General features: G+C 35.3%; 1 long non-coding RNA gene across 1 annotated transcript; it reads right to left on the bottom strand.

The window, feature by feature from the left end:
* Window positions 1–2,040: 2,040 nt before the first annotated feature.
* Window positions 2,041–5,348, bottom strand: LOC107761266 (uncharacterized). Its single transcript, XR_001642552.2, has 2 exons — window positions 4,969–5,348; window positions 2,041–2,350 (listed from the first exon to the last, which is right to left on the bottom strand). It is a non-coding gene; the product is annotated as an uncharacterized LOC107761266 (long non-coding RNA).
* Window positions 5,349–6,928: the final 1,580 nt, after the last annotated feature.

Genomic DNA, 6,928 nt, shown 5'->3' with positions numbered 1-6,928 from the left:
GAGAAGTTAATAAAGATGTATCGTAAGAATACAACAAACGAAAAAAGAATTAAGAGAAGTGTTATGAACAATGCATGGGCGGCTGAGAGCACATGCACAGCTGCAACGGGGCCGAAAAATGAAACAAACAAAGTGTTTCCATATAAACTTATCATTTAAATATAGTTAATTAATAGGATATGTATTTTTACCACAATATCACGCACTATGATAAATAAATGTGGTTTTGATGCATACATCAAATGCGAATTAGTACATGCTACGAGTATTAATCTTTGTAAGACTAACGTTACAAAAACAGTAATCAAACAAATTTGGCCAAATAATTATAAAGTAATCTTTAATTAGATTTTAACTAACTTGATTATTTAAAGATTATTTATGAAATTTTGACCTGAAAGGTAAGAAAAAGGTTAACAAGAATGGAACAGTAAAGACTCGTAGTAAAAGAGCATGATGAGAGTACCTAATTAATAAGGAGCATACCCTAACCATTTAGTAGTTGGGGGGCATGATTGTGATTCCTTCACTTTTAATTTTTGATTTTGAATCTTTAAAATGTAGAATTTTCTTAATAAAAAATGCTCTATTCTTTTAGTGATTTTGTTCGGCATGAATATATATATTTTCTTAATAAAAAATGCCCTATTCGTTTTGTGATTTTGTTTGGCATGAATATACTCTTTGTCACACTTTCTTTTTACGGGAAAAGGAATTTTTCCACTTTAAGTGAAATTATTGAAATGTGATTAATTTATTTTAATCTTTTAGAGAGACACCACTTGGAATAATTATTTAAGGCGTACCAAGTTGCCATTTATTTTAAAACCCAAATTAAAGAAATGTTGACTCTATATAAGTTTGCGAAACAAAGAAGACCGGGTAAGGAATTCTATTAACACGGGAGGAGGTGTAAGGCACTCCCGAATTTCATGGTTTTAGCACGATCGTTTTACAATTACACTTGGCTTGATTATCTGATCATTGCGTGTTTTAAAAACTTATGTGTGTTTTACCTTCTACCGCTTTTATTTTATTTTTAATCTGTTTTAGGTATTTATGAATTAATTTTAAAATAAGTTACGATGTCGTATACTTGTTGTTTTATACACATCGCAAATCGCGCCACGTGAAACGCACCCGCGATTTACAATATATTTAATTATTAAATTATTTGAAGTTGTAGGGTCAAGTCACGCGAACGTACACTTAAATTTGGAGTTACGTATCATGACTATGCCACGAGAATCGTACCCATAATCATGATAATTTATTTATTAGGCGAGTGTAAAAGCAACTATGATTGTTCATGAATTGTTCTTTTTCCTAAATTTGAGGCCATTGCGAGGATCAGCCGATGATGGTTTTATGGAAAGTGTGGTACTGGAACTATGGGTTTAGCAAGTTGGATAGAATGATTTATACAAATGTCCAAGAGGTACATAAACTAACAAATGGATTTGTGTTTGCTATTAATGACGTTTTATTGATCTGATGGTGATTCCCCCTTTGGATTGCTTACATCTATGCGGCTGGTAGTTAAACAAAGGTATTATAGGTCAAGTTCGATTTTGCCACTCAAGTTAAACTTCGTGATTGTTACACAAATAGCCGATCAGATTTAATATTTATTATTTTTAGTCGGTATACATAAATTATATACTAATTATACATAGTTATACATATGTTATATACGAATTATATATATAGTATACATCCGTCGGCAATTTTTAGTTTAAAAGATCGGGTGGACGGCTATTTGAGTTAATTCCTCTTAAACTTCCAATAGATCATGTGGAATATATATGGTCTTGGATTGAGGCCTAAACATTGCCTTAGAAATGGTTTGCCCCTTCAAACAGGTCCTCTATGGACCTGAAACAGTTGGGCTGGACCATTGTAGAGTCCAATTGACTCTAGAGTCTATCATACACAGGCCCAATGGCGTTTTTTTTTGCAACAGAAGGAAATTCAACTCCTGAAATTCAAAATTGGGAATCTAAACTACTGGAAATAAAATCAGCAGCACAAAATTGATCATATTACAACACAAATCCTAATAGAAGATAGAGTTAATTACATTAGTAAAGAATTTAAAATTGATTATACATGTCACTAATTAGAACATGAAGTACATGATCTCAACTAGCTAATTTAAATCCGTGATTCGATTGCACTAATATTCCAATGAAAATAGCTTTCCTTGGCCATGGGTATTCATTTCTCCAACAGATCTTCAGCTTGCAAAGAAGCAACCAACAATAATCCAACAGGTAAACAATAATTGAAATTAGTTTAACCCGTTGAGATCACTTTAGACATGAGTCATTGTTTTAGACGAGGAATGAAGCTGTTAACAAACAGGTGTTAAATTATTCAAAAGCTATAGGACAATTTGAACTTTTAATTATAACATACCAATGGCATCAGACATTAATCAGGAAAAGAAGTTCAAGTAGATTTGGAGCATAATAGTTTCAAAACTTAACAGGGAAAGTAAATCGAAACAAATCGATAATTACACATGACCAGATCTGTGAAATTGAACAGAATTAGCACATAAACAAATTGAATTTTCATTTAGGATTCAAATAAGAGCAGCAGCGATAGCTAAACATACCTAAACAACAATCGAAGACCAAATAAATGTCTGAAAAGAAGAAATGATAAAATTCAGCTACAAATGGACAGCAAAACAGCAGAAGTACATCAACAGTTTCAATTGTTAATCCAACAGCAACTTGAAAACCCTGAAATTATTGAACTATTCTAATAGACCTCGAAATCACTTTGAGATTTTTCTTTTGTGTTTTTTGGAGCTTTTGGTTTTTCTACAGATTTGGAATTTTTGAATTTCCAGAAATTCTAGCTACTAATGTGTTTTCCGTGTGTGAAGGTGAGAGAAAGAGAGTGAATTGGTGCAGACGAGAGAGAGTGTATGAGCGAGTGTAGATGAGAATGAATTGGCAGTGAAGGTGTTCCCAGATGAGTGCAGAATGGGTCTGTTATATAAAAAATGCATATATTCCTTTTCAGTTATTTTCCTTCTTTTACATCCCTCCTCTTTTAATTATTTACCCCCTCACCCCCAAATACTTAGCATGTACTATACTTCCTTTTTTTGCAAATTGACCCTTTTTCTACACAATCCCAGAAGCTTCTGAAAATATATTCCCTGAATTAATTCCCAACACACCCTTTAAAAACCTGTTAATTACACTCTTTGCCCCTGTTTTTACTCTCTCTTTCTTTTCTTTCCATTAACTCCCTAACAGTCCCAAACTAAACTACCCTAATTATGAAATAGGATTTATGAATTAAACAAGTAATTAAGCTAGTATTTAGACAACAATTAAACTGTTAAAAACAAAATCAAAAACTCTTAAAGATACTGCCCAACTTAACCAGTAGGCAGATCACATTGCCAACTTTGCTCTAGATACTGATCCTATGGAATGCAACAGTTTTGGAGAGTTGGATGTCAAAGGGAGAAGTATTGTGAATAGTGATAAGTTACAATGCCCATATCTAAGAGTAAATGTCGCAAGAAGTTAGGAGGTGAGGAGGAAAGGAGTAGCAGGAGAAAGGGGAATGCTGGAAATAATTTGGATCATCATACTCAAGTCCTTATGGAGGAGAGTATGGTAACCATATTTTTTACTAACCTAGTCTTTTTTTTCCAGGAAACACTATTCTAATCATGCCTTATACCTTGAACAACTCCCATTTGGTGTATTAGTACTATGTACTCATTCCAATGGGAGGGAAGTAGGGGTAGGCATAAGTATGATGCTGGAGAATCGAATAGAGCAGCTGGGTTGTTACGACTTTAATGGAGAACTTTGGCTTAGTTCTATTAGGTCAGGTAACGTAAACAACCTAGCAAACACTTGTAAAATACAATCGGCTAAGGATAGAAACAAACACAAGAAGCAAACACTGCTCAGATTTCCATGGACGAGGCAGTGTATTTCAATGGATTGCACAGGTTACATGAGTTGGACATCAACGAGCTGCTTTACGTCAACAACACTAATGACATGCAAGGAAGATGCTCTGGGAGAGGATTCACACTTAAAGGCAAGTTTCGTGATAAAATTCTGGACACAAGACACCATAATCATAGCACTGCCCAGATTCATATAGACGAGGCACTATGTTTCAATGGATTATATGGGGTACAAGAACTGGACAACAAGGAGCTGCTTATTATCAACAACACCTATGACACATAAGGAAGGTGTTCTGGAAGGGGATCAACACTCAAAGGCAAGGATCATGAGCGAATTCTGGACGCAAGAAGGCATTGTCACCATGAACATTAATTGCTGGATACAGGGAGGACATGTTAAGCGAAGAATCGTGATCTCATCAATACAAGGTTGCATACTACTAGCGCAACAATATGCTTACACTAGGCAAGGAAGAATTCCCACGCGACAGAGCTGCGCACTATGGATAATTGATGTTATCGCTGCACTCATATGGCTAGTTTATAAATCTAATTATTACTACATAAGAAGATTTCATTATCATTATCATTTCTTAATTAGTTCAAAAAGTACTACCATAGTTTAGTATCCAGTGCTCATCTTTGGTACTAGGGACTATGTAATTCACATAGGTTATGGCTCAACATATTGTAAGACACTACATTACTCCGTTTTCTTATTTTTCCTTTTTTATATATAAAATATAGCCCTAGGTATTTGCCTAGTGGATTGCCAAAAAAGAAAACTCTTAAAGACTAAACATGCACAACAAACAATATCGGAATTCAAAACCTAACAAACTAACAATCAATTCAAAACTAAACATGGGAGTGATACACTACCACACAGAAAAGAGAACTACTAACATGTAAGCATATCCAATAATGTGCTGAAAATAAGAAAATTAACCTACACACACGACTGGAGTGATGGGAATAGAAGGAAGAAATTAGAAGAAGGTGGAACCGGACGATACCTACTCAAAACCTCGAGTTAAACTGGGACTGATGCCCGGCATGAAACTTAAATGAAACACATTGGAATTGACATCACTCGATCAAGATTTATCGAATGATGTTGATTCCGGCCGGTTATAGCCAGTGAATCGAACGGGAAGTTGAAAAGGGCTAGGTAGCGGCTAGGGTTTTGATGGGGTGTGATAGGGTGGAAATTGGGGTTTCGATCTTGATGGGATGAAATAGAGGAGGAGGAGGAGAGGAGAAGGAAAATGGTGATTTTAGGGTATTTGGATATCTTCGGCCGGCGGAGGCGATTTCCAGCAGGTGGTTTACGGTGAAGAGAGGCGAAGGATGAGAGAGAGGGCGAGAGCCGGTTTGAGGGTTTTTTTTTGGGGGGGTAGGGGTGTAGGGGTTCAGACAGTTATATGGGGAAGGGGTTGTTAGCTCTGGTCCGTTTGATCATGGCTGATGAACGGTGGGGATCAACTGGAGTCAAAATGGGGTCGTTTGGTCCTTGTGGAGTGCTGGACCGGATTTGGAGATGTTTTTGAGCCGATGTAGGGTAATTGGGCTGTCAAGAATTACAAAGCCCAATGGGATGTCCTCTTTTCTTCTTTGTTTAATCTTTCAAAATTAGCCACTTAAATCTAAATAGACTTGATTTGCAGCACTGGCTATGGCTCGTAAAGCAACCCTTGCCCGATTTTTGGAGAAGAGAAAGCATAGGTATAATAATAATTATTATTATTATTGTTATTATTATTATTATTATTATTACTATTTTTGTTACAGTATTTAAAAAATTAACTATAAGCCACGAAAAGCTAAGAAAGCAATTAAAGTCTACAAATGCCATGAACGAAAGGTAAAATATGTTTTTATGATTTTAAAATATTTCTAATTATGAAAAAACGCGCCTAAATGCCATGAAATGCAAACAACAATATAGATAAAAATCCTTAAAAATTCTATAAAAGCCAAAACTAAATAAGAATATTATTTTTGGATTTTTCTAGGAGCATTTTTAAATAGGGCAAAAATTACGTGTTCACAGATGTCCCTCTTTGCTCGAGAATATGAAGAATTTTCTGGCAAAGATAAAGTGAGCAATTATGAATAATTTTTGCCCGTTCAATACTCCATGGGAAGCATTTTTTGAAAAAGTTTGATCCATCCTTGCTTCAGAGGTTGCCTACATATTCTTGGATATAAAGGAATCAGGTCAGTGTAGTTCTGGAAAGTTTTGTAGCTGGGACTACCGAAAAGCTGTGATTTCAATGTTGTTGCTGTTGTTACTGCTTGTTAAACTCCTTATTACAGCAAGATAAAAATAAAAAGAAACTAAACAAGCCTATCAGCTATGAGTTACAAGATTCCTATCTATAAGTCTTCTGAAACTTGATCTTGAGTTTTGACTGGTCCTTCACGCAAACTCTGATCTGAACCTTGATGCTTGCTAGTTGCAGGTGCTAGTTCATTCTTCTAGTGCTTCTTTTGACTAATACGGGAAGTGCAATGCTCGTGACTTTAGTCATTTCTTGAGCAGTCCACATCTTTTCATCTGCTTCTACATTTGGATTCACTTCTTTTTCTTTTATTTTTTTATTCTAGATTGAGACTTTTCTTTTGGTCATCTCGAACCATGTGCCTCGAGGTAAAACCTGCTCAGACACCAAAACAAACAAACAAACAAAATTGTTTTTCCCCAGTTTCACTAGAAAAATTTCGTGAGTTATTGTAACTAAATTCTAAACTACTTATTTATTAAAAGCAATAAAGTATCGGAAATGGTGTACCCTGGGAAAACATGATGATAATTTTGAATTTTTTTATTTTCAAAGTGATATCTCAACTAAGGATTGGTGTACCTTGTGTCGGGACAATGCGGCTAGGGAATGGTGTACCCTACATTAATAAAGATATCAGGGAGTGGTGTACCCTGCACTTAAGATCAAGCTAACTAGGGAGTGGTGTACC

The sequence above is a fragment of the Nicotiana tabacum genome, chromosome 24 (assembly GCF_000715075.1).
Source record: "Nicotiana tabacum cultivar K326 chromosome 24, ASM71507v2, whole genome shotgun sequence".
Lineage (NCBI taxonomy): Eukaryota > Viridiplantae > Streptophyta > Magnoliopsida > Solanales > Solanaceae > Nicotiana > Nicotiana tabacum.
Note: the sequence above shows the minus strand (reverse complement) of the source record. Positions and strands in the feature narration are given on the sequence as shown.